The sequence below is a fragment of the Pipistrellus kuhlii genome, unplaced genomic scaffold (genome assembly GCF_014108245.1).
Source record: "Pipistrellus kuhlii isolate mPipKuh1 unplaced genomic scaffold, mPipKuh1.p scaffold_m20_p_6, whole genome shotgun sequence".
Classification (NCBI taxonomy): Eukaryota; Metazoa; Chordata; class Mammalia; order Chiroptera; family Vespertilionidae; genus Pipistrellus; species Pipistrellus kuhlii.
In genome coordinates this window covers 78,592,023-78,618,599 of record NW_023425562.1, presented here as the reverse complement: position 1 = coordinate 78,618,599, position 26,577 = coordinate 78,592,023, and the positions used below count along the sequence as shown (strand labels likewise).

The following is a 26,577-nucleotide window of genomic DNA, read 5'->3' as shown; positions in this document are numbered from 1 at the left end:
ACCTGCCCCTGTGCCCACTGCAGCTTTGTGGTCCACAGTTCCTTTCAAGGTGCATGAATTGATGCCCTGGGGCCCTAGTTTAGCTATAAAAACAAATGAATTATTAATACTGTAGCAATTCCAATGAGTCTTCATAGAACTATGCTGGGAAGTGAGGGGGGGGGGGGAAGGAAGGCTGCTTACTGTATGTATATGTGCATTTATAAAATTCTTAAAATGATAAAAGTGTAGAAAACAGAATAGTGGTTATTAGGAATTATGGATTGGGGGGCAGAAGAATATGTCTATAAAAGAATAACACAAGAAATCCTTGAGGTGAAGGGATTGTCCTGTATCTTGACTGTTTTATTTTTCTTATTTTTAAAAAAAAATATTGTTATTGGCTTTAGAGAGGAAGGGAGAAAGAGAAAAATCATTGATGAGAGAGAATCATTGATTGGCTGCCAATGGAGATCAAGCCCACAACCTGGGCATATGTTCTGATGGGGAACTGAACCATGACCTCATGGTTCATAGGTCAATGCTCAACCACTGAGCCACTACAGTTGGACTACCTTGACTGGTTTAATGCCAATATCCTGGTTATAATATGCACTGTGATGTTAAAGTTGCTACTACCAGGGAAACAGGGTAAAGGTTTAGAATTTTGGGGTAATATTTATTACAACTGGATGTGAATCTACAGTTACCTCAAAATAAAACACTCAAAAACAAATTAGGTAAAAAAATGTAGAGAAATGTAACCAGGATCTTAAAATTAAAGCCACAGCTAATGACAGTCATCTATACTCTTCACCAGCTCTCCTTGTCCTACTGTCAGACTAGTCTATAATAATTAGCCACTAGACCAAGTAACTTCAAGAAGTCAAGTTATAAGATCCATGGGTAAGAGTTCAATCGCCCCTTTTAGGATGAAGACTCAACCACACAAAGGAACCTTCTCAGTACTGTGATTGGCAAAAAGAAGTCTTACCAACATCTCGCTTATGTCTGAATAACAGGCTCCCTTAAAATCTGACAACCACAGGACTGCAATTACAGTGGGAATGACTGTCACTCTGATTGTTCAAATAAAATGTGTGGAAATGGGTTTTTTACTGTCATTCTATTATTGGCAACTACTTTCTTTTTCACACGCCCCAGAAAATGTGTTAGAAATCAAGCAAGCTAAAGGTGTGTGAAAAATGTGCCATTACTGAAAAAAAAAATATTGTCACAGAGTTAGGTAGTTTAAATTTGTTAATTATGCTTCAATTTTTAGACCCAATCTTAATAGCATTTCTAACCTTTCTGGTTGTTGTTCATTTTCTCTACAATTAAACCAGTATCTGCCTGGCTTATGTCCAAAGGCTGTTGAGTGCAAGCTGACAATTGCTCAATTTCAGTAAGTCTAATGATTTCCATCCACCCATCTGTATTAAGTTTAGGAGATTTTTGTTTTTCTTTTTGGTAACTGCAATGTTATAATACAATAACTGCAAACATACTATCATACACATTCACGTGCAACATTGCTTGTAACCATTGGCCAGGAAGTCAACATGGAGTAGCTGAAAACATTAGTTCATCAGGAGATAAAGCAAACCAAAATCTAGGCTAATGGAAGGCAGTTCAAAACATACAAGCACATGGTACAAAACCCAACAGTGCAAAGTTCAGAGGGACGACTACTGTCAATGCATCCCTTTATTCTGTCCTACGTCACACATCAGCGACTCTCGGAGTTGGCCCCATTTTGTTCAAGGTAATCGTATAATGTGCTTATTCCTAGAGATGAGCCAAGTCTACTGAATCACAGCCTCTTGGGGTGGAGCCAGACACATGGGCTCTTGAACTCATTCCCCAAGTGTTCTGTTTGTAATTTGCAAGCCCATCCATAAATATTCATAAAGACTTTCAGACAATACAACGCTCCCCTCTGGGGCTGCCCACACAGCTCCCAACCCAACAACACTCCAGAATGAGGCCTCCGGGGTGTGCTTTCCCACAAGTGGCCCCAGGGGCAGGTGAGGGGCATGGATGGTGAAACATTAATCTACTCAGTAAACTCCCAATTTCAACTGCTGTGCACTTTCTGTCCTAAGAACATGGGAAAACCCATACAGGACCAAAGGATTAAAAACATATCCTGATGTGAGCTATAGGACTGAAACTCAGAGACACAGACAGACAAAGTGTGGTCGTTACCAAAGGGAAGCTGGGGAAGGGAAGGTTAGTAAAGGATAAAGGGGTCAAACATAAGGTGATGGAAGATGTCTTAACTTTGGGCAGTGGGCACACAATGCAATATACAGGTCTGTATACTCGAAATGCACACTCAAAACTTATATGACTCTGTTAACCAATGTTATCCCATTAAGTTTAATTTTTTTTAAATCCTAAGTATGTCAGGAGTGTTTAAGAGAAAATGAAACAGGACACAGGACTCAGTGAACATGGTAACACATGAGACTAGATGGGTTAATGCTGACTTTGTTAAAAAGATTAAAAGGATGACAATTTGAGAATAATGCCAATCACTTAATTGTTCAGCATGGTACTTTTTCTTAAAATCCATTTATTCAGTCATCTCCTTCCTATTTTAAACAACAGATGATTTTCAATTAACAATTTCCTTTCAATAGAGTGTTTAACTAAAATTTTTTAATCCTAGACAATAGGAAAGAGCAGTGTCTCTGGCCACAAAGAGTAGGTGACCCTCACAATAAATTCGCTGCTAGAGAGTTTGATGATGATAAATTTCATGTTGAGAATCTCCCCTCCTCCTATGCACTAGGGTTTCTTAGTCTTGGCACTACTGACATTTTAGGCAACATAATTTTGTGTAGTGGGGGACTGTCCTGTGCACTGTGGGATGCAGGATGCACACCAGCTCTTGGCCTCTACCCTGAATGCCAGGAACAAGCTCCCCCAACTTCCCTGACAACCAAATTGTCTGCAGACACTGCCAAGCATCTTCACTCCCCCTCATTGCAAGCTTCCCTCCTTGCCTGGCCACTATGTACCTGTATATGCAAATTAACACAACATCTTTGTTGGGTTTATTTGCATACTCACTCCTGATTGGCTGGTGGGCATTGTGGATGTACGGTCAATTTGAATATTTCTCTTTTATTAGTATAAATTCTGTTGCTGCTGGTGGTGGTTTTATTATACCTCATTTTTTCAGCCTTAAATTGTCACCAATCCTTAAATGATTCAACTATTTGTTTCACTGTCTTTCCTTTCTTTAAAACTTGATATCCTGAATACTTGATTAGCTCTGGCTTCAAATACCTGACATTTTTACTAGCTGCTTTTCCTCACAAAGAATATTCTGGTAAATTCACCAAGATTTCCAGTGCCAAGAAGTAGCTGGAATCATTGAGAATTTGTTTAGAGTTGCTAATTTTATTAGCAGTGCACCCCAACATGAACAACAGCCACAAATTAAACTTTCACAGGGTGTGCATGACCGTTATGAAAGCAACAGGAGCAAGTTTTAATCACAAAACTCTTGCTAAAAGGAAATTACATACTCTCCCTATGTCAGCTCAAGAAAAGAGGAAAGCTAAGTAAGATGTGACCCTTTAGGTCTTTCAATCTATTGCAAGAAAGAGTCGGCACACTTTTTCTGCAAAGAGCCAGATACTAAATATTTTATCTTTGACGACACTGGTCTTTGTTGCAACTACCAAACTTATGGAAGCAGCTATAGAATACATATGTGTGTGAATGCTGTGACTATCTTCTAAGAAAACTGTTTAACAATCAGGCACCAGGCCAGAGGTGGGCTACAGACCACAATTTGCCAACCTGTGGTCTAAAGTCTTAAGTCTCAACTGTTTAAACTCAGGTCACCTTTTGATGAACATAAAAATCAGTGTGGCATGTCCTTCAGAGGAAAGGATGAGGTGGGTGAAGAGGAAAAAATATACCCCAGGTGAAAATCCCACATCTTCCCACAAGCTGTACTTCAATAAAATTATATTAAAACTAGAGGCCCAGTGCTCATAGTTTGTGCACAGGGGAGGGGGGGGGGTTCCCTCAGCCCAGCCTGCACCCTCTCCAATCCAGGACCCTCCAAGGGATGTGCCAATCACAGTGATCATGCCAAAACCAGCAGTTGGACATCCATCTCACAATCCTGGACTGCTGGCTCCTAACTGCTCACCTGCCTGCCTGCCTGCCTGATCACCCCTAGCTGTGCGCCCCCCTGCCTGCCTGGTCGTCCCCAACTACCCCCCTGCTGGCCTGATCGCCCCACACAGCTGGCCTGGTCACCCCACACAGCCTGCTGTTCAGTTGTTACTATAAGGGCATGGTGATCAATTTGCATATCACCCTTTTATTAGTATAGATGTTGACCCTGGATGGTTTTTCTCAGTAATTAGAGCGTCAGCCACAGGACTGAAGGGTCAAGGGTTGATTCCAGATCAAGGGCATGTACCTCTGTTGCAAGTTCCATCCCCTGCCCTAGTAGGTCAGGGTGCATGTGGGAAGCAACCAGTTGTGTCACTCTCACATGGATGGATATTTCTCTTTCTCCACTCCTCCCTCCCTTCCACCCTCAGATCAACAGAAAAAATATCCTCGGGTGAGCATTAAAATAAATGTTGGCCTACGCCTTGTAGCACCTCCAAGGTATTTCGCTGCACCTCCCCACCCCCCATCCCCATCCCCACTGTGGAGAATCACTGCTCCACCCCAAATGCCGATGCTTTCCTGAGGAGCTTGTGCATCTGCAGACATCAGCATCCCACCTGTGCCCTTGGATATAATTAGCTTTTTAGAGCTGTCTTAGTCTCCAAAGTCAAGGTGCACTTGGAAGAAAAGGGAGCTCGGGACTGTTTCCATTTGGTCGGCATCCCCTTTCTCTACTCAGAGAGTAGGAGCATTCTCCTGGCTCTAAAGATACACCCTCAGCCATACACTAGCAATGCTGTTAACGTCGCTTCTCAAGCCCTCTGTTCACCTACTCCTAAACACATCATACTCACCTCCGCTGGGCAGGAAGAATGCTGAGCCCTGAGGTGCCTTAGCTCATTATCCCTTCCAACAACCTTAGGGGGCAGGTGCCACCATTATCCCCGCTTTCCAATGAGGAAATACAGCCAGCCACAAGGCAGTTGTTCACCAAGCAGGACTCAAGGGCACGAGGGGGAATGAGCCAGGACTCTGGCCTCGGACTGCCTGGCTCTGGGGAGCAAGCTCTTAGCCATCACCCCAGGATTTTCCCAGAAAACTGGGCTGCCAGGGATGCACATGGATCCGCTGAGCTCCGAGCCGTCTGTAAGAGCTTTATTTTCATGCTTAACATAATCTAAAAAGAGGCATTTCATTGTAACCATATGCTCTTTCATCTGGACAATGGCTTACAGCCAAGACAGTGCAGTGTGACATTTCCATTTGTGAGTTTGGTTCCCTGGCACCACGTGGCCACTGCACAGGAGGGGTTAGTGGAGGATTTCGGAAAGTGTTTGAGTCTGAAGACCCTGTCCAGGACTGCAGGGCGTCTCAGCAATCTGCAAGGAGTGTCTGCGTTCACAACAGTCCCACACTCCCTGTCCTTAAGTGACAGAGTATTCAGTGTCCTGCCTTCAGGTCCAGAAGTCCAATCGTGCTAAGTGTTTCTAGCAACATCGGGAGATATCTCCTGCAACTTAGATTTGCTTGGCCTGCCCCAGGACCTGCAGCCTCTTGTTCTTATTTGTTATGACTGCAGTAAAGTCTGGCTACTGTCTGCCTGTGGGCATGGGCGAGAGGTGGGGTGGAGGAGGGGGTGGACTGGTCACTTCTCTGGAACACCCAGCCCACCTGGGCTCCCGGTGCCCGGCTAGAGCTCCAGCGCCTCCCAGAGGTGTGCGTTCCTCTGTTACTCCGAGACTTTACACCACAGCCGCGTGACGAGGGCTGGAAATAAAGGGCAGGAGACACTAATAGAGAAGGAACGGGAGATAAAAATTCGCCCGAAGCTAGTTCACCTCCATCTGCCACTGTCTGCACATGCCTCCCTTCACAGTTTCAGAATCTTCCCTGGTTGACCTCTGAGACTGAGAGGCTAGAACTTCCTGTTCCTAAGAGTGACTCTGACATGGTGGGATTTTAGAAGGCGACAGATGGAGAATAGAAAAGGAGGAAACCTTGGGCATCCTTGAATCGTAACTCGTCGGCTGCTACCAACTGCACTTACCAAAATAATGAGCTGGTTCAGGATCTATATTTTATGAAGGAAAAAAAATCGTTTTAATGAGCCAACAACATGATTCCAGGACCATCATTTACATAGTTTACCTTTCATTTGCAAGGGAAGAAATGCTAATTTGAGGAAGGGTTCACAAATAGGTAGTGAGGTACATTTTAAACTCACTGCAGGTAAAAAAAAAAAAAAAAAAAAAAAAAAACAGGAAAAAAATGGGATAATTAATCATAAAATAAAATTTTAATAAAGAGGATTAAAAATTCGTAAAAGCTCCCACAGGCAATAAAGTGGCTATGTCATTCTTTTGCTGATGGTGAAGTAAATTATGTCTACCCTTTGACCTGGAAATATTAATTCTTAGAAACTTGGCCCTGAGGGAATAATTAAGGAACTATGCAAACATATGGGAAAAGAATTTTTCAGCATAAAAACTGGAAATACTCTAAATGTTCCAGGCAACTAGTTTAATTAATTCTGGCATACCTGTACACTGGAAATTGCCATCATTAAAAATGATGTTGTAAAATAATATTTATACCACAAAAAATGCTACTGGTAAATTATCAAGCATAAAATGTAGGCTGTCCGGCTTTTAAATCCCAGTTTCTACTTTATTATAAACTAGAGGCCCAGTGCACAAAATTCATGCACAAAGTGGGTGGAGGTAGGGGCTCCTCAGCCTGACCTGCACCCTCTCACAGTCTGGGACCCCTTGGGGGATGTCCACTTGCTGGCTTAGACCTGCTCCCAGAGATCAGGCCTAAAGGGGCAGACAGACATCCCTCTCACAGTCTGGGACCCCTTGGGGGATGTCCACTTGCTGGCTTAGACCTGCTCCCAGAGATCAGGCCTAAACGGGCAGACAGACATCCCTCTCACAGTCCGGGACCCCTTGCTCCTTACCACCTGCCTGCTCGCTGCTCCTTAGCCCAGCTGTGGAGGCATGAGAGGCTCCCAGCACGGCCACTGCGCTCCCCAGCCATGAGCCCAGCTTCTGGCTGAGCAGTGCTCCCCCTGTGGGAGCACACTGACTACCGGGGAGCAGCTCCTGAGTTAAGCGTCTGTCCCCTGGTGGTCAGTGCACATCATAGTGGCTGGTCATTCTGGTCGTTCCGATGTAACGGTCACTTAGGTTTTTATTATATAGATGCTCATTCAATAGATATAGCTCAGTAGCTCATATAAAGGGTGCAAGCTATAGTCCATCCTTTCATACCGGCCCTTATTCACACAAACACACACATGCACACACACTTACCGGTGAAATCTGTGCTTTGCTGGAAAACTATGCATTCTCTAGCACACACTGCCAAAGTGACCTGCCTCTGACTTGTAGAAGATACTCTCAAGTTTAAATTGTTAACAACTCCTAAAAATGCAAAATGATTCTGGTCCATAAAGATGCAATTCTGTTCCTTTCAGTAGAGGTTCCCTTGACTTCTCTCCCCATGGGGCTCTTCCGCCTCGTTTGGGCAGAACCTTTGAGCATGGGTCCCTCTGATTGCCCTTTGACCTGGTGATGGCATTCTGCTCTGTTCTCTCATTTAACCAATGAGCTAAGTAGAATCTTTGACATGTGCATTTTACGTCTTTTTTTTTTTAATATATTTTATTGATTTTTTTCCAGAGAGGAAGAGAAAGGGATAGAGAGTCAGAAACATCGATGAGAGAGAATCATCAATCAGCTGCCTCTTGCACACCCCCCACTGGGGATGTGCTTGCAACCAAGGTACATACCCTTGACTGGAATCGAACCAGGGACCTTTCAGTCCACAGGCCGATGCTCTATCCATTGAGCCAAACCGGTTTCTGCGCATTTTACATCTTTATGTCATAATTTTACCTGTTTTTAAAAATTCTCTTTTAACACGTGCAACTATCCCCAAAGCCTGTGTTTTTTACCTTCTAGTTAAGCCAGAAGCATTTGTCCTTCTTTGCTGGGGACTGGCACCCTAATCTGAGCCACCTCCTGACTTTCAGAGTGTTCCTGCCTTCAATCTATGTCAATTAGTACACACGGTGTGATGTTTACAATCTGACCACATCAGTCCACTGTTTAATACATGTCTGCGGCAGCCTTCTGCCTTTAGGGTAAAAGCTACAGCCACAAGAAGACATTCCAGAACCTGCAAAAACCTGTCCCTCCCCACCATCTTAGCCTTGTTTTGCTGCTTTCTTCATTTCTAAATACACAAGCATGCATTGGTTAGTAATGCTCAAACAAGAAACGTGTTATTGTGCAAAATTCTCACAGAATCAGTATCTTTCAAGGACTGTTCTTGCTGCCATGAGGGCTAAACACAAGCACATTTCCTCCCACTGTGTGAGTTCTTCTAGCTGGGCTCACAGTCCAACTAACAGACACGGATTAACAGGAGAAAACCACGTTTTTCATATGTGTGTATGGGGCATGCACATAAGCAGAAAAATTACAAAGACAATGAGGCAACACTGGGAATATATGTCATTTTGGACAAAGGAAGGGAAGGGGGTGTTAAGATTTCAAAGGAAATGGGCATTTTGTAGGCAGCTGAAGAAAAGCAGAACATATACGGCAGGCAAATGCTTGCCTCAATGGGCCATCCATCCACCAGGCCCCTACACGGCGCCCTCTTGTCTACCATCCTAAATTCAGGTCAGGCTAAAGGGAATAAGCTAATATTTCTTTCCTGGAACAAGTCTTTCCATCTGAATCTCTTAAGCAAGAAAGGGAGAAGGTCAAAGATTCTTTCTGGGTATTTTATTTCTTAGAAACCAGCTTACAATCGATATCTCAAAAGGCAACTTGAGAGTTTGGGTCCACACCGACACACACAGAAGGTCCTTCTCTGGTTGGTACAAAGCTGACCAGCGTGGAGAGGCCCTCACTGAAAAGAAGTTACGTGTCCACTGCTTTCTCTCTCCAATGCCCTCTGTTCTCCGGATCTCCATGCCAAGGAAGAGGGTGAGGGACAGGACTGGGTAAAGCAGCCCTAGCCTGTTTGGCTCAGTGGATAGCATCAGCCTGCGGACTAAAGGGACCCATGTTTGATTCTGGCCAAGGGCACATGCCATGGTTGCAGGCTCGATCCCCCCAGGAAGGGAACATGCAGGAGGCAGCCAATCAATGATTCTCTCTCATCATTGATGTTTCTATCTCTATCTCTCTTCCTTCCTCTCTGAAACCGATAAAATATATATATATATATATATATATATATATATATATATATATATATATATATATATATACATATATTGTATATCTGCGTAAAGCAGTAATATAGGGTGTCCCCAAAATGTATACACACTTTCACAGCTGATAACTCAATTTTCACTCTTTTTCAGGTTTAACTGCTCTGGAATAATGGGTGAAACCAGACTAAGCTTTGAACAAAGACTTTTATTCAGTAGACTTTTTTATGGCAATACATAAAAGATAATGCTACAGTACAAAACTGGCAACAGTTGATGAATTGAGGGCACACAATAGCGAACAAAATGACTCGTGATGTTGGAGATTCCATTGCTTCACATTATCAGCAATGCCTGGACCAGAACGGTCATCAATGTGAAAAAAGGCATTGACAAAAAAAGTATTCATTCCTACAGACTCTTTTAAATTTTGAAAATGAACTGTGTGTTAATAAACATTGACTTTATAATCATTCAAAGTGTATATATATTTTGGGGGGACACCTGTATTTATTTAGTTAGTTACTATGTCTAACCAACTTCATGGAAAAAATAAATACTCTAGAGAAATGCCAGAGACATTTAACTACTGAATGAGCATTTTATTCAAACAGAAATCTGGGAGCAGATATCGCTCATTCACTCACTCAAAATGTATTTACTGGGTGCAGGTACTGTTAGGTATTGGGCTGCAGCTGTGGACTAAATGGGGAAAACCCACTACCTTTCCTAGCCTTACAGACAATCAGTAAGTTATTAAGATATACACTGAGTGGCCAGATTATGATGATCTCTGAATGTATAATAATCTGGCCACTCAGTGTATATCATAAATAATAAAAGGTTAATATGCAAATTGTCCCCTCGACCAGGAGTTCAACCAGTAGGCAGGCTGGCCAACCGCCCATGTCCACTCCCTCTGGCCAGGCTGGCCAGACCCCATCCATGCACAAATTCATGCACCTGGCCTCTAATACACACACACACACACACACACACACACACACACACACACACACACACACTGAGTGGCCAGATTATTATGCATTCAGAGATCCTAATAATCTGGCCACTCTGTGTATATGTGTATGTGTATGTGTGTGTATGGGGGGTGTGCACATGTGTGTGTGTTTGTGTGTCTTAGAGTGCACAGATACTATATATCTTATGCTGTTAGTCACCATGAACAAAAATAAACCAAGGGAAGTGGGTAGAAATTCCAGCAGTGGGTATTTTGATGTTAAATGGGGTGATCAGGGAGGTTCTCAGAGTGAAGGTGGTGTCTGAGCAAAGACCTGAAAGAGACACGTAGAGGCAGGGGTAAGAGGTGGATGTGTGGGGGAAGAGGACTAGAGACAAAAGAAGCAGCAAATGGGCCTTGCGATAGGAAGGTGCCTGGCACCTGAGAATGAACAGGAGACCAGCGAGTCCAGAGAATAGTGGTGGTGACAGTGGGTCAGACTGGCCCTCCGAGGTCTTCTTGTAAACACTCTGGCTTTTTCTTTGAATGACATCGGATGTGCAATACAGAGTTTTTAATGGATGTAATTAGGGGTGGGGCAAAAGTAGGTTTACAGTTGTTTGTATGGGAAATAACACAAGTAATACATAAAAATATAAGAATAAACTCTGTGTTTCGCATGCTTACAGCTGTAAACCAACTTCTGCCCCTCCCTGTATAACCCAGTTTCTGTCCAGTAGGCTTAAGGAGCAAAAGGCAGAGCAGGGTGTCTGCTTAGAAGGCTGCTGCAGTAACCCACGTGGGGTGATGGGTGGTGACTTGGGCCAGGTAGATGTGGGGAAGAACAGGTGGGCAGAATCACATATACTTTAAAAGAGAACCAATAGCTTTACCGATGGGACTGGGTGTGGGGATGAGGCAAGGAAAAAGTCAAGCATGATTCTAAGATTTTAGCTCAAGGAGAGGACAGCATTTCCGTGACCTTAGCAAACCTGGAGGAGGACTAGGATTTGTGGGGAGGACGTCCAGTGTGAGGACGGATATAATGAGTTTGCCATGCCTGTTCTTCACCTAAGTTTACATAAACATTCTATTAAACATAATGATGATGCAGTTATGTATAGATGAGCTGTATACAGCTGACCCTTGAACAATGAAGGGTTTAGAAACAGTTGAAAATCTGTGCATATTTTTTTAAATGTTTGTATATAATTTTTAAAAAATGTTTGTATTGATTTTAGAAAGAAAGGAAGGGAGAGGGAAGGAAGAAGATTAGAAAGAAAGAGAGAGGGAGAGAGAGAAAGAGAAAGAGAGAGAGAGAGAGAGAGAGAGAGAGAGAGAGAGAGAGAGAGAGAGAGAGAGAGAGAGAGAGAGAAAGAGAAGAGAAACATTTATGTGAGAGAGAAACCTGGGCATGTGCTCTAACTAGGAATCGAACCAGCAACCTTTCAGTGCCTGAATCAATGTTCAACCAACTGAACCACACTGGCCAGGACTAGATATAACTTTTAATTGCCTAAAAACGTAACTACTGACAGCCCACAATTGACCAAAAGCCTTACCAATAACATAAAGAGTTGATTAACACATATTTTGTATGTATGTATATATTACATACTGTATTCTTACAATAAACTAAGCTACAAAAAAGAAAATATTAAGAAAACCATAAGGAAAAATACATGTACAGTACTTATTGAACAGCATCTGCTTATAAGTGGATCCATACAGTTCAAACCCGTGCTGTCCAAGGGTCAACTATATAATCCTTGATACATCTTATGCATATATGCATAGTCCATGGGCACAGACAATAGTGAGGTGAAGGCCTGGGGGGAGGTGGTCAATGAGAAAAAAAAGGACATCTGTAACACTTTCAGCAATGAAGATAAATTTTTTAAAAAATGAATTAATAGCACTATCTTCCCTACAGAGCTGGTATAAGCCTGGGATGAATTAGTGCACTTAACGGACATATGTTGCCTGGGAAGTGCTCCACAGCGGTTGTTGGATCGTACCATAGGTGGTGATCTGCATGTGAAGAGAACAGCACACATCCTGATTCCTTCATTTACTCATTCACTTTGCAAATATTTACTGAGCATCTACTATGTGCTAGGCCCATTCCCAGCACTGAAGACGTGGCAGTGAGCAAGTCCACAGACTCACTGTCCTGTGTACAGAGACAGACAAGTGCCTCTCCCAGCCCCTGGCCCAGTGCCTGGCGTGTGGAGGCAATGACTATGGGAAACACTACAGAGTACTGCCATTGGGTCACATGCACTCAATAAGTCTGCAGTGCAATTAAAAAAGAAATGAGCTCATGGTGGCTTCCAAAAGGATCCCAAAATGGTCTCTGAGTGATCACCAAACCAGTCACTAAGATGACCTTGCAGTTTCATGCATGAAAGGGTTAGAGGCAAAAGAATCGGACCCCCTACTGGTCAGGCCCTACCTCCTATCATTGTCTGCTCCGCTCATGACACACCAGCCTCCAAAATATTATATTCTCTGAGGAAGGATAACAGAATCTGCCGGAACGCTCTTCCTCTTACTGTTTGCAGGGCTGACTCCTTCGCATCCTTCAGATCTCAGCTGAAACTTCCCTATCAATTAGCCACCTCGCATCACAAATCACTCTGGAGCTCAGTGGCTTTAAGCAACAACCACTTCTCTCGTCTCAGGGCTATGACAGGGGAGAGGCAGTGCTGCTGATCGGATCTGGCTTCCCTGAGCCCGTTCATGCATGAGCAGCCATGTCCGGGTTGTCCTGAGTTTGCCTGGGTGACTCAGCTCTGCTCCACGAGACCTCAGATTCTCTAGCAAGTCAGCTAAGGTGTGTCCTCCCAGAGCAAGCAGAAGTCAGACAGAGAAAGCAGAAAAACCACTGATTGGGGTGGGGGGGAGATACAGGGAGGGGCCTTCATTACTGCTGGGTGGGGCAAGAGTTCTGTCTCCTCGTGCCATCTCCACGGACACCCAGGGGGTGGGGTGGTCACATTACCACTGGGCGAGGGTGGAAATTCTGATTTCCCACTAGGCCTCCCCTGACACCTCTCAGGCTGGGACAGGAATGGGCAAGAGTGCAACCACGTGGCCTCCTATGACAAACACCACGTGGGAAGGGCTGATTATCCACTAGCAAGGATGAGAATCCAGACTTCATAGACATCACCCAGTGTGTGGAGCAGGCCCCTTGGTAGGTTTGAAAGGGCTCAGCATGCACCATGCCAAAGTGTGCTACTTCGGCATGCAGGTTATTTTGAGCTGAAGGCAACTAAGAAACATTAGACACAGGAAGAGCCCTCTCCCCTCCCCTTTCTGCCTCAAAGCAAGGCATCCACCTCCTGTGAAGGGTGTGACCCAGACACACTTACAAAGATTTCCTTCTCTCACACCAAGAAGGCCAAGTGAGTCTGTATAACCAGCCGCACTACACAACCCTGCCCTGCTCTGCATTTCCGGTCACCTTCCAGTAATTTACTGCTCGAGGGGCTCAAACCCCTTTCTGTTGTCTAGTCCCTTCTCCACAATTTTACACCCTTTGTTAAAATGGTGTCTATGAGCCTGAACTTAAGCAATGTTTGGATTTCCACATCTTTTCTGTGAAGCCCCCATGAAGGGAAAACTATCAATGAAATGTATATGCCTCTTTTATTCATCTGTCTTTTGTCGTTTAAGTTACAGTATCCCAGTGCAGCACCTGAGCTGGTAGAAGAAAGTATTTTGCTCGCTGCAGAGTCTCAGGAGTATTTTGCTCACTGTGGAAGTCCTGGCTCCTGCCTCAGCCTTTGGGGTTTGGTTGACACGCAGCAGTCATTTTCTGTATTGCTAGACTGTCTCATTTCTGGTCTGTTGGTCAAAAAAATGGGGTTTTGGCCCAGCCAGCATGCCTCAGTGGTTGAGCATCAACCTATGAACCAAGAGGTCACGTTTGATTCCAGGTCAAGGCACATGCCCCTGTTGAAAGCTCCATCTCCAGCAGGGGGCATGTAGGAGGCAGCCAATCAATGATTCTCTCTCACTGATGTTTCTATCTCTCTCTCCCCACTGCTCCTTTCCTCTCTGAAATTAATAAAATTAAAAAAAAAACAAAAAAAAAACAAACCGGGATTTGTTCGGACTGTTTTATACCCATGGTGTTTCTGAGTTGCTGGCTTTCTTTAGCTACAAGTCTGGAATATATGAGGCCAAAAGAAAACCCAGAGAAATCACCACTGTGTTGTTCTCCAACCCTGAAGTCCCAAGGCAGCTTGGCTCCTCCACCTTTCAGAGTCTCCTGAGTTTGAATTGCATGATTTACACGGATGGCCAGATTATTATGATCTCTGAACCCATAGTAATCTGGCCACTCAATATATATTAGAGACCCAGTTCATGAATTCATGCATGGGTGGGGTCTTGCCAGCCTGACAAGGGGGAGGGGACATAGGCGGTTGGCCGGCCTTCCTGCTGGTTGAACTCCTGGTGGAGGGGACAATTTGCATATTAGCCTTTTATTATATAGGATATACACTGAGTGGCCAGATTACTATGCGTTCAGAGGTCATAATAATCTGGCCACTCAGTGTATATATGTGCCTGGTCCTGCATGGGTTATATATAATGTCCAGGGTATTCTGTTGTACATGTCTGCTCACTGGTCCCAGAGTCAGAAGTGCGCCAATGCTTGTGTAAGCCTCAGCTTCGGTCCAGTTTTCTAATCTTGGGCTCACATGATCAAGCCCAGGGTCAGGAAGAGGCAGACAATAAAGTCCGGGGCAAAGCACACGGAAGTCATGGCCATGTGACGTGATGGCCTCCCCATCACACCTAATGCACATCCAGCTCCCACACACTCCCTTAGAACCTGACATTAGCTTGCTCATTGATTGGTCTGCATATTTGTTTTCTCTTCCTCCCCGAGGGAAAAAAAATCACATTTTACGTTAATCACCTGAATCCTCAGGGTCTAGGCGAGCATTGGATTCTCATGTTTTTATTCATGAATGACCGCGTGAATCAATGATTGAGCAAATAAACAAATGGGCAAAAGTCATGCTCAGAACCCATGAGATTTCCAAAATTTTGTACATTTTTGCCCTTGGATATCAAAGGACCTCAGTATGGGGTCCCTGACATTTCCAAACAAGCCTTCACATCTTTACACAGGATTTTAAAAAACAAATCCAAGATATAGAGTACAAACATTCCGAATACACTGAGAGTCATTCAAAAGAAACAATTACATAACCTCACCTCACTTTTCCTTAAAAAGTGCTTTCTCCCAAATGCTATTTCCTACATCACTGGTCATGTCAATGTTTTCAAACATGAATGGGGTTTTGTTCTAAAACCACAGAACCTCAAGAAGACTGTATTTCCCTAAAGTCTAAAATAAATACATCCCTATAATTAGAAACAGGCACTATCCACACTAGAAAGACATCGATCTTCCCTGGGGGGTTGGGGGGAAAGGAAATCCCAGATTTTCAGAAATGCCTATTTGGAAGCTGAGTCCCTGGAAGGATCTCAGAAGCAAACCCTCAGCGTGGCGGCCCTCCACACCTCCGTGTTCAAGGGCAACACGGAGACAGAGTCGTTCCAGGAGAGGATTTGGTAAAGAAAATGAGAGTGTCACTCTCAAAGGATGGAAGAAAAATGAATTCCACGGCTGAGAAAGCACTCTTTATACACACACACACACACACACACACACACACGGAGCAGATGTCTCCAGGAAAGGGCAGAAGGGTGAAGAATAACCATCACGTTGTAAAAAACTACTAAGCCAAGGATGCAAGAGAAGAGACCTGGGTGGCCAGGGAGGGAGTGGCGGCAGGTTTTCACAGGCAATTTATGACAAAGAAGCCTGTTTCCAGAAATCATGCTTGCTGTGGAGAGATGAAATGATGGGTAGTTGTTGGATTTTGGTTGACGGGGGGGGGGGGGGGGGGGGGGGGGGGGTGCGCTTGGGCTTTGTTTAGTTTTATTGAATACTGAAGAATGAGCAGAATTCAACACGTTAACTACTCAACATATGGGCGTCGCTGTGATCACCAGCCTGCACGGGCACTGACTGCTCAACAGACCCTGCCTAAGTATTTCACAAGCAGCTTCTCATTGAAAGTGTCCCTCGGCTGTGTGACATCGGGCCTAGCGACGCCTCCTTCATCAGTTGGAAAACGAAGGCCCAGAGACCTCAGCAAAGTGCATGGCCACACGGATGTAATAGATGTCACATTAACACAGGACATCCCCCTAACAGGTGTACACTCTGTGACAGCTCATAGCTCAATGGACTTTTCTTTCCTTTAGCTCTCACCCATTGGAATGAATAACTAACCAGAGTGTGTGTACATTTTTGGGACACCCTGTACACCAGCTAACGCAGCGTGGTGTTCACGCTGGATGTGGGCCTGACTGCTTCTCAGGCCATGGCCTCCACCTTGAGCTCAAATGCCCAGTGCTGGCAAAAGCAAACCTTCAGGACCGCCCTCTTTTGGGGGGAACTGGTGGTCCAGCCATCCTGGCCTTTTCCTCTGGAATTTCTGTTTCAGGAATGAGTTTACTCCTCACCAGAAACATTGCTCTACAAAGTCAACAGCGGAGGAGGAAAAAAATCGAGACAATCCTCCAAAAAGGGGTTACACTACAGCAGTTATCCATGGATATTGCTGCTTGAAAACAGTGTTAGGGGACATATTTTTCTCTAAAATTACAGTATCAGTTCAAAGCTATTATTTCCATCTTTCCATATTGACATTTATTGAGAAGAAAAGTAATAGTTTATCTTGTGAAATAAATCAAATAAAAAAACTGATAAAAAAAAAATATATATTATTTGTATTATCACACTTTCTAATACCCCAAGCTCTAAAAATGGGGAGCCTAGAATAAAATCAAGGTCAAAGAAAATAACATCGTCTACCTGACCCTGAAGCATCCCAAGGTCAGTAAGAACACAGGCTGGGGCTGTGAAAGGCACAGTGTGTGCTGGGGGGTGCAGGGAGGGTGCGCGCCTGAAGCGGTGCCTGCTTCGGCCACCTGCTGCCGGAGTCTGACGTGGAGCGGATGGCTTCCCTCGGGAGCCTGGGGGTCTCCCCTGGGAAACTGCCCTGACAGTCCTTATCCACGGGCTTGTGGGAGGGGACCCCACATAGCAAGGGCTCCGGAAAGCTTAGTTATTGTTTTCTTCTTGACATGCCTTCCCCAGCTGCCTGTTTTCTTATGTTATGACCATTCCCATTGTTTAATTTGGAAGGTTAGAAAAAGCATGTCTAACCCCTAGGCCTGTGGTCTGCAAACTGCAGCTCTCGAGCTACATGCAGCTCTTTGGCCCCTTGAGTGTGGCTCTTCCACAAAAATACCACGGCCTGGGCGAGTCTATGTTGAAGAAGTGGCGTTAGAAGAAGGTTAAGTTTAAAAAATGTGACTCTCAAAAGAAATTTCAATCGTTGTACTGTTGCTATTTGGCTCTGTTGACTAATGAGTTTGCCAACCACTGCGGCCTAGGCTATGAAAATGCTGTGAAGTGGCTTCTTGCTGTCAATCACCCAGGTTATAGGAACAACTGCCCCTGAAGGACAGAGGCTGCAGGTGCCGGCCCCACTCCTGTGTGGGTAGACGGGTAGCTCTCACCTGGGGCGACGCTGCCTGCAGGGGACATCCGATGATATCTGGAGAGAATACTTACTTGTCACAACTGGGCAGAAGCTGTCAGTATCTCGTCTCAGAGCCCAGGGAGGCTGCCACACATCCTACAATGCGCCTGGCAGGCCCCCAGGACAAAGAAGCATCTGACCCAGAACGTCAACAGAGTCAAAGTTGAGAAAAAGCAGATGTTAAAGAAAAGTCTTCTCAAAATTAAATCCTTTATCCCAGATTTTAAAAGATTTTGGATCAAAGTCCGGTCTGTTTGATGAGGCGACCAACGTTCCCCCAAAGTGTTTTAAATGCAGTGAAACCCAGTGTGTGTCCCTTTGGAGTGAGACGTCAGGCTGAGCGGATACTCTTGTACCTCGGGGATGCTTCAGGGTCAGGGAGACGCAGGTCCCCACAGGCCTAGACATGCCCGAGTCCCAGGACAAGAGACTCATACTTCGAAGAATTTTCCATCAGGTGACAGCAATCGGCTCTGGGCCAGAGGACTAGACCAAGCCAGCAGACCAAGCCCGAGCCCACAAGTCTCAAGAGCCTGCTGGCATCTTGCCCCAAACAGCCTGGGTAGAAAGGGTAACGCCAACTGATATGCTGAAAACAAGAGGCAACGGACGTGGAGATAGTTAATCCGTGGGAAAGAAACACAACAAAGGCTGGGCCCGCGGCAGTCCCTGTCCTCAAAGTCTCAAGTCTGTGTGCCAAGCGAGGCCCATCCCACGTACCACCCCACACACTACCAACTCTTCCTTCCTTCTTGCACCTGGTGCAGTGCCTCTGTGTGGACCCAGCTTCCTAGCTCATGCCCTTCACTGGCGTTACTTCCTCCAGAAAGCCTTCCTCCCATGAGCCCTGTGCCTGTGCACACACAGACCCTACAAGACAGCACACACAGCACAAGTCAGGAGCCCACCCTCCAGAGCCAACCTGCCAAAATGTACCCGCTGTGTGGCCTTGGGCAAGTTATTAACCTCTCTGAACATCGTGGGATACCTGTAAGAGCACCTACCTCACTGGGCGGTCAAGAGGGCCGGATGGGCTACTACATTTAAAGCACTAACATAATGCCTGGCCCATAAACATTTGACAAGTGATAGATACTCTTACTAGAAAGCAATCTCTAGGAGCAGACGATAGTTGTCTACATCATCACTATTTTATTCTCAGCTCTATCACAGTGCTTGCTGTGTTGGAGGGACTCAATAAACACTTGCCAGACAGATGAACTGTCAGAGGGCCCTCTTTGTTCACGAAGGGCAGCCTCGCCTTCCGGCATGATGTATAAAATGCACTGTAACACTGTTTCTGGGTATGTTCAGTGAGGGTCAGTGCCTGCTTTGTGTACTCCCTTGATCATAGTAACTAGATCATGGTGAACAGAACACAAGAAAGTTTTCAGATTGAAAAAGAAATGCCTAACTTAACACTGTTATCTATCTTAAAGCCTCAACTTGTTCCCCTTGGATCCCTTTGCTACTTGATTACATTCTTTTTTTTTCTAATGCTCTCTCATTCTCGGGGAAATATATGTGTGTACACACACACACACACACACACACACACACACACACACACACACTAGAGACCCAGTGCATGAATTCATGCCCCAGTGGGGTCCCTCGGCCTGGCCTGCAGAACCGGGCTGAAACTGGCTCTCCAACAAACCGACATTCCCTGAGGGGTCCAGGATTTTTGTGAGAGGGCGCAGGCCAGGCCTAAGGATCTCATTGATTGGCAGAACCCCAGCAGCGAGCTAATTGGTGGGAGTGTCTGCCTACTGGTAGTCAGTGCATGTCAGGATGAGTGATTGAATGGCCTTAGCTTATCATTAGCATATTACGATTTGATTGGTTGAACAGCCTACTGGCTGACTGAACACTTAGTATATTAGGCTTTTATTATATAGGATATTTCAACTCAGTTTCATCTTCCCATGCAATTGAGTTTGACTTTGTTTTTAGGGAAGCAAGTCTGTCCCCAGGTTCCATTCTGGAAAACTAACAGAAAGCCCCTTGTAGTTAGCCTCCCCCTGAGTGAGGACTGGAGCACACAGTGCGTGACGACCCCCACGTGAGAGTGCGCTCCTGGTTTGTTCCACTGTGGATGCTGTGACATGTGGTCAGTGAAAGAAACTAGTTAAGGACAGTTTTCTTGGGGATGGCCAGGGAATGGCAAGTGTAAAGAAGCTTCATGAGCCCTGGCCAGTGTGGCTCAGTTGGGTGGGCATCGTTCTGTACATGGAAAGGTTGAGGGTTCAATTCCCAGTAGGGCACATATCTCGGTTGCAGGCTCAATCCCTGCTCAGGCCACTTATAGGAGGCAACCAATAAATGTTTCTCCTCTCTCTCTCTCTCTCTCTCTCTCTCTCTCTCTCTCTCTCTCTCTCATCAATAAAAAACAAACATATATCCTCGGGTGAGGATTTTAAAAAAAACTTCATGAAATTCTAAGCACAGGAGTATACACTTAAAATGTACCTGCATTCATCACACCACAAGATAAGGTAATAATTGTTGGAGGATAAAATAAAAGCCTTCCCCAGAGAGAAGGCACATTCTGCCCTGCAGGCCTGGGGCTTGCCGCTGGGCTCAGGACTGTGCGGTGCAGGTGGCCCCCTCATGTCTCATCCAAACGCCTGATCCCTGTTTGCAGGCACATCGCTCAGGCTTTCCGTTTGGGAGAAAAAGCTTAACGACAGAAAGCCTCCGGCTCGGCCTTCCCATTGCAAGTGCAATCATTTCAGCATCCTTATCAGACCTCTACAGAAACCTCAGCTATTCTGAATCACTTCTCAATAAAATAAAAGATTAGGCAAACAGCACCTTCATAAACATTGCCCACGATAAATAAAAGCCCATTATTTCACAGGCATTGCTTTTGTGTGGGAAGCAATTAATCTTCAAACATCTCCACGTCTGTCTAAGAAATCGCACCCGCCTTCCACGCGGGCGCTCAGAGCGAGAGAAAGCAAAGGCGGCTTCTGAGAACAAAGTCTACTGCGTGCTCTGGGAGTTCACACGCAGCCGCGTGCACGAGGAGCCTTCTCAGCCTGGAGACAGAGGTGCTCCAGGTATTTCTGGAAAACAGTTTAATTTAATTATGTGGCTCTAAGAGGCATCCAGCAATTAGACATCTTTGTGCCTTCAAATGTGTGTGTGTGTGTGTGTGTGTGTGTGTGTGTGTGTGTGTTTAAACCAAGCAGATACTTATTTGCTTCTAATCAAACCAGGCATCTGCAGCAATAAATGTTTGAATTCCAAGGAGATAGTCATTACTTCTACTATTCTTAATATCCGACCTGTCAGCCTCTCCGTCTTTCCCTTCCCAGCTGCATCCCTGGCAGACAGGTGGATCAAAGGGAACAAATGCATGTCTTTCCTGAATGCCCACCAGTCAGATTGCCGTGGATCTGGCGCCCAACTGTTGGGCCAGCCACTGTCCGGCTCAGGGGCCTCGCTCTCCACAATTCAGAGAAGGGACCCCCTCAGACAGAAAGCGCTCTCTGCACAGCCTGTCTTCACCCACATTGTCAACAGGAGTAGAAAGCTCCCATGTTGGCCATTGTGAAATCTGACCTCATCAAGCCTCACAGAGAGGAAAGCAGAAAAACATTTTGAAAATGCTTGGTTTGTTTTGCCCCAGGCTTCGCTGGAGATCAGAGGAGGATGAACTTGAACTTGGAGGAGCCCCCAAATTTAAAGAGGAAAGCTTAGGGAGGGGATGAGGTGAGAGCAGAAGGTAAGGACCAGCCTGCAGCTGGGAACTGCCATGAAAAGTCGCCCATTCCCTTGCACACATCAACATAAAATTGGATTTGGTCTTAACCGATTTGGCTCTTTTGGTCTGCGGGCTCAATGGTCCCAGGTTCGATTCCAATCAAGGGCATATATCTTGGTTGTAGGGACATCCCCAGTAGGAGGTGGCAAGAGACAGCTGATTGATGTTTCTCTCTCATCAATGTTTCTAGCTCTCCCTTTCTCTCTGTAAAAATCAGTAAAATATTTTCAATAGGATTTGTTTCCTTGTGTTTGGCCCCACATCTTCAAAACAAATTGAACCACCAAGTGAGAAGCGTTAAGAGACCAGTAGAGATGAAAGGAATGTCTATGCTTTCATAGTAATTTGTAAGTTGTAAGAATAGGCAGCGTGACTTTTAAGTGCCTTACCTACAAGTGGATAATAATGGTCAAGACCTCCTACAGCCTCCACTCCAGTCTACATAAATGGAGCCCATTAACGCGCCCAACAAGGGGACATGGTGACTGTCTCCATGTGGCCGACAAAGAAACACTCAGAAGGTTAAAGAGCAGGGTCTGACATCGAGAAACCGATCTGCGTCTAGATTTCACCTCGTTCCCTCTCACCTATCTCAACGGTGCCCACAAGTATATGAGACCAACAAAAATTACAATGCGCTACCTGCTCTGGGGGTATGTCAGCCAAGCCTTTCTCTGCGCATGCTCACCCTTACAATAGCACACTCCCCTCCTCCCATATCCCCCCCCCCCCCCACTCCCTCCGCTGTGTGATGCGGGACACATCCACCCCAAACTCCCGGGTCTGTTTACTACTGAACAACAGAGAAAGCGCAGCCGGCACTCCCCTCGCGACTCCACAGCACAGAGAGCCGGGGTCCGGGTGACAATGGTCTGTCTCAGTGTTGGTCATGGTAGCAGACCTTCCAAAAACCAGGTCCTTCAGGAGAGTGCGCAGGCAGAAAGCAGAGCTGGAGTTTCGGGGGGCTCTGGGCTGGCAGGGGGCGAGGCCTATGAATCTCCACTGCATCCTGATGAAAACACGCATCGGCAAGTCCTGGCTAATGGTAGCCTGTGGGCCAGCCTCATTTATGAGGACCACGGACAGGGACACCCTCCCACCTGGCACCCTTCTGCAGGGAGCTGCCCTTCACTTCCTATTTGGGCGTGAATGCCACTCCTCTCTGGTCCTAGATTCCCTTCAGTCTTTTGTCCTTTTGGCCACCCCAATACTTCCTTCCCCTCAGCCCTTCACCAGCTCAAACTGAGAGGCCACAGAAGTTGGGTTGGCCCTCGGAGGAGCAGGGGGCACCGTTGAGAGGTGAGTGGAGTGAACCACAGCGGCCAACCCATTTCACAAGCCTTTGGCTGCGTAATTTTTAAAGATTAACACAACTGCATGTCAATGCTTCTCTTCTGCGGCCAGAACAAACGTGGCCGGTGGTGCGAGCTTTGAACACAGTTATTTAATTATTAGTCACAACATTTCTACTGGGGTTTTGAAGGTAAGTGCCCTCAAAGAGGCAGTGGTTGGTGAAAATGAGGGAAATCTTTATTGAGCACCTATTAGTGCCAGGCACATTTCTTTTGCTCATCTGGGCTCCTAAGGGCTGCGTTACCCGAGTACGTCGGTTTGCAGCAAATGAGAATCCCGTGCTCCAGAAGAGAGGGGCTTATTTTTAGGAGGAGCTTGGGTGCTTCCCATTTGAAAACAGGGTGACAAAGGACTGACATCCCAAGCAGAAAGCGCCTCGGAAAACCACTTTGTTCTCTCCCTCGGGTTCTGACTCTCACGGGGTGACTTCTCCCTGCCTCTCTCGGTGCTCTTCCTCCATTAACTGCTGAATTAATGAACGTTCCATTTAATTCAATTAAGTAACTCATTCTATAAATACTGATGGGATGTCTATGGTGCATCAGGCCCTGTTCCGGGTATTGAATTAAATAGGAACAGTAACAAAACTGGCAAAGCAGCTGCCGCTTGGGGATGTTAGTTCCAGCAAGTGCACATCGACAATCAGCATCGACGTACCATATGAAATAGGAGGGCAAAGTAAGTGATAAGTACTCTGGCCCTGGCCAGTGTGGGTCAGTGGTTAGAGCAAGCATGTAAAACTCGCTGCCCACAAATATTTTTGTGGTCCAGCCACAAAGGTATGTAAGAAATGTTTTAATAAAAATTTCATTACTTAATTTGTACAATATCCTGTTATACATAATGATTACTAACAAACTAAAACTTTTGCCAATGACTAATTACAATGTGTTACAATCATTTCCCTTATGTGCCGTACACACAGGCGCACCACTTCTCTCCACTAATACCAGCAGCGAATATTTTAGCAGCTGATGGCCATGTCATTAGTCTTGGACTGACTTGTTTGGTGAGCGCAACATGAAATATTTTGCTTTCAGAGAACAAGAAAAATGGGTTTATTTGCATTACGCTTCTTAATTTGTGCAGTTATTCAGTGTCTGGTAAGTTAATGTTTAAGAAAAATTTTAATTTTTATTAAAATGTTTGCCGCAACCAGTTTGGCTCAGTGGATAGAGTGTTGGCCTGTGGACTGGAAGGTCCCAGGTTCAATTCCAGCAGGGGCATGTACCTTGGTTGTAGACACATCCCCAGTAGGGGGTGTGCAGGAGGCAGCTGATCGATGTTTTGCTCTCATTGATGTTTCTAACTTTCTATCCCTCTCCCTTCCTCTCTGTAAAAAATAAATAAAATATATATATTTTTTAAATTTTATTAAAATGTCCTATTATTTTATGTTAAGGATTACTCATTTATTTCATCCTTTTGTATTCAGCATGTCTCTATCAAAATAAACCTATGTCTCTATGAAAATTGAAGCTTTTGGTTTTTGGGGGGCCCACATAAACTTACACCTTGTTATTTGGCCTGTGTTAGCCTTTGAGTGTGACATGCTTGGGTCAGCCCTTGCAGCAAAGGGTCTTGGGTTGGATTCCCAGTCAAGGGCATGTACCCTTCTCCCCGCCTCCCTTCCCCCCACTCCCCCCGCCATTGCAGGTCTGCTCCCTGCCCAAGTCAAGGGCACTTGTAGGAGGCAACCAACTGATGTATCTCTTTCACATTAATGTTTCTTTCTTTCTCTATTTCCCTTCCTTCTCCCTCCCTTCCACTATCACTGAAAAGCAATGGAAAAAATCCTCTAGTGCAGATTAAAAATAAAGTAATAAGTAATCTATATTTCATTTTTATTCCTGGTCCCTGGCACAGAGCTCCTGAAACACTTGTAATGTTCTGAGTGACAGGAAGGATAGAAGTGTTAGGAGCATCTTTCCTTATCCGTTAAAGAGCCCCTTTATAGCTCCAGCCTCACCCCCATCCCCAAACTCCCAGTAAAGGAGAAGGGATGGAGGTTAAATAAAGTCACCAATGGCCAGTGATTTAATCAAGTGTGTCTTTGTAAGGCCACCCTGTCCAAAAAATAAGATCTCCTTGGGAACCCCGGAATGACAGGGCTGGGAGCCTCAGGAGCAGGAAACACAGCCAGGTGCTGGGAACCGGGGGCGGGCATGGAAGATCCTTGAAGACCCTCCTCCCTGTGCTCTGTCCCATGCATCTCTGCCCTCAATGGGCTGGCCCTGAGTTATCTTTAAACAATGTGGTAAATGACAGTGAAGTGTCTTCCCGAGCTCTGTGAGCTACTACAGCAAGTTATTGAACTTGAGGAGGGAGTTGTGGGAACCCCAAATTTGTAGTCAGTCAGGCAGAAGTATGGGTAGCCCAGGCACCTCATTTGTGTCTGGGATCAGAAATCAGAGGAGGCTTGTGGGACTGAGCCCTTAACCAATGGAGTCTGTGTTAACTCCAGGAATCAGCATTGGAATTGAACTGAATTGTGAGACAGCCCATTGGTGTCGGAGATTTGGAGCACGGGTGTGGAAAAAGATACATACATTTGATGTCAGAAGTTACGTCATAAAGGATACCACAGCTGGGAATAAGGGGCATGAAGCCAGAAAATGAAGGGCAGGTCCAAGGGGAGAAGGCACATGCTAGGTCAGAGGTGGCTCACAGAAGGCCCTTCTGATAGGTGTCATCCAACCAGTCACCCAATGATGTAAGGAAGCAAGGTGAGCCACATGCAGGTAAAGAGCCTTCTAATGAGGCAGGAAGTTACAGGTCCTGAGAGGATGTGCCGGCCACAAGCAAGGAAAAGCATCGCAGCCCACAGAGTGTCAGCAGCAAACTAGGTCCTGGCTCTCAAGTTTGGCAAAGAAAGAATTCAGAGACAAGAACTCCAGCATAAGAGAAGATTTATGGAGCAAGTACAGAGAAAATACACTTTAAAAAAAAAAATCAAGCCAGCCCTCGGAGAGTTAATTGCCTTGGCCTTTTAAAAAGAAAGTCACAGAAGTAAGCCAGATGGGCTGTGTGGACTCAGGAAACAGGTTTCAGACACAAAAGAAGGGTCCTTGGAGAAAGGAAAGCAAAGACACACCTGAGGAAAGAAGAGGGGGAAACTGCAGGCGTGCTCCAGGGGGTGCACTGGGTCCTCTGCCTGAAGGGTTTTTATCTGTTTTCTGAAGGGGGGGCAGGAGGGGTTCGGAGAGGTCTCAGGCTAGGATCTCAATAGAATACTCATCAGCTTTCCAGGTATGTCCTTTCAGGGTCATGTTCTCTACAAGGTCAGCACCAGGGTAGGGGGCCATTAGTCATTGCATCTGGTCCTGATGTCAGCCATAGCATCACTTCTTCTGGTTTTGCTGCTTTTCTGGATAAGGAGCAGAAACACAACTGAGACCTAGATGTTATCCCTAGTTATCAGTAGTCGACAGACCTAAGACTTTGCTCCTATGGTTATTTGATGCTGATCAGAACTTCACTGTCCCGAGACCCT

The 26,577-nt window shown here is 45.5% G+C and overlaps 1 protein-coding gene and 1 long non-coding RNA gene across 2 annotated transcripts in view; both read right to left on the bottom strand.

The window, feature by feature from the left end:
• The window catches only part of DOK5 (docking protein 5), a 127,039-nt gene that overhangs the window by 66,206 nt on the left and 34,256 nt on the right, over positions 1–26,577 (bottom strand). The gene's annotated exons all lie outside the window — the stretch shown is intronic.
• LOC123651514 lies at positions 1,184–9,854 on the bottom strand. Its single transcript, XR_006740288.1, has 3 exons — positions 9,577–9,854; positions 9,072–9,077; positions 1,184–1,195 (listed from the first exon to the last, which is right to left on the bottom strand). It is a non-coding gene; the product is annotated as an uncharacterized LOC123651514 (long non-coding RNA).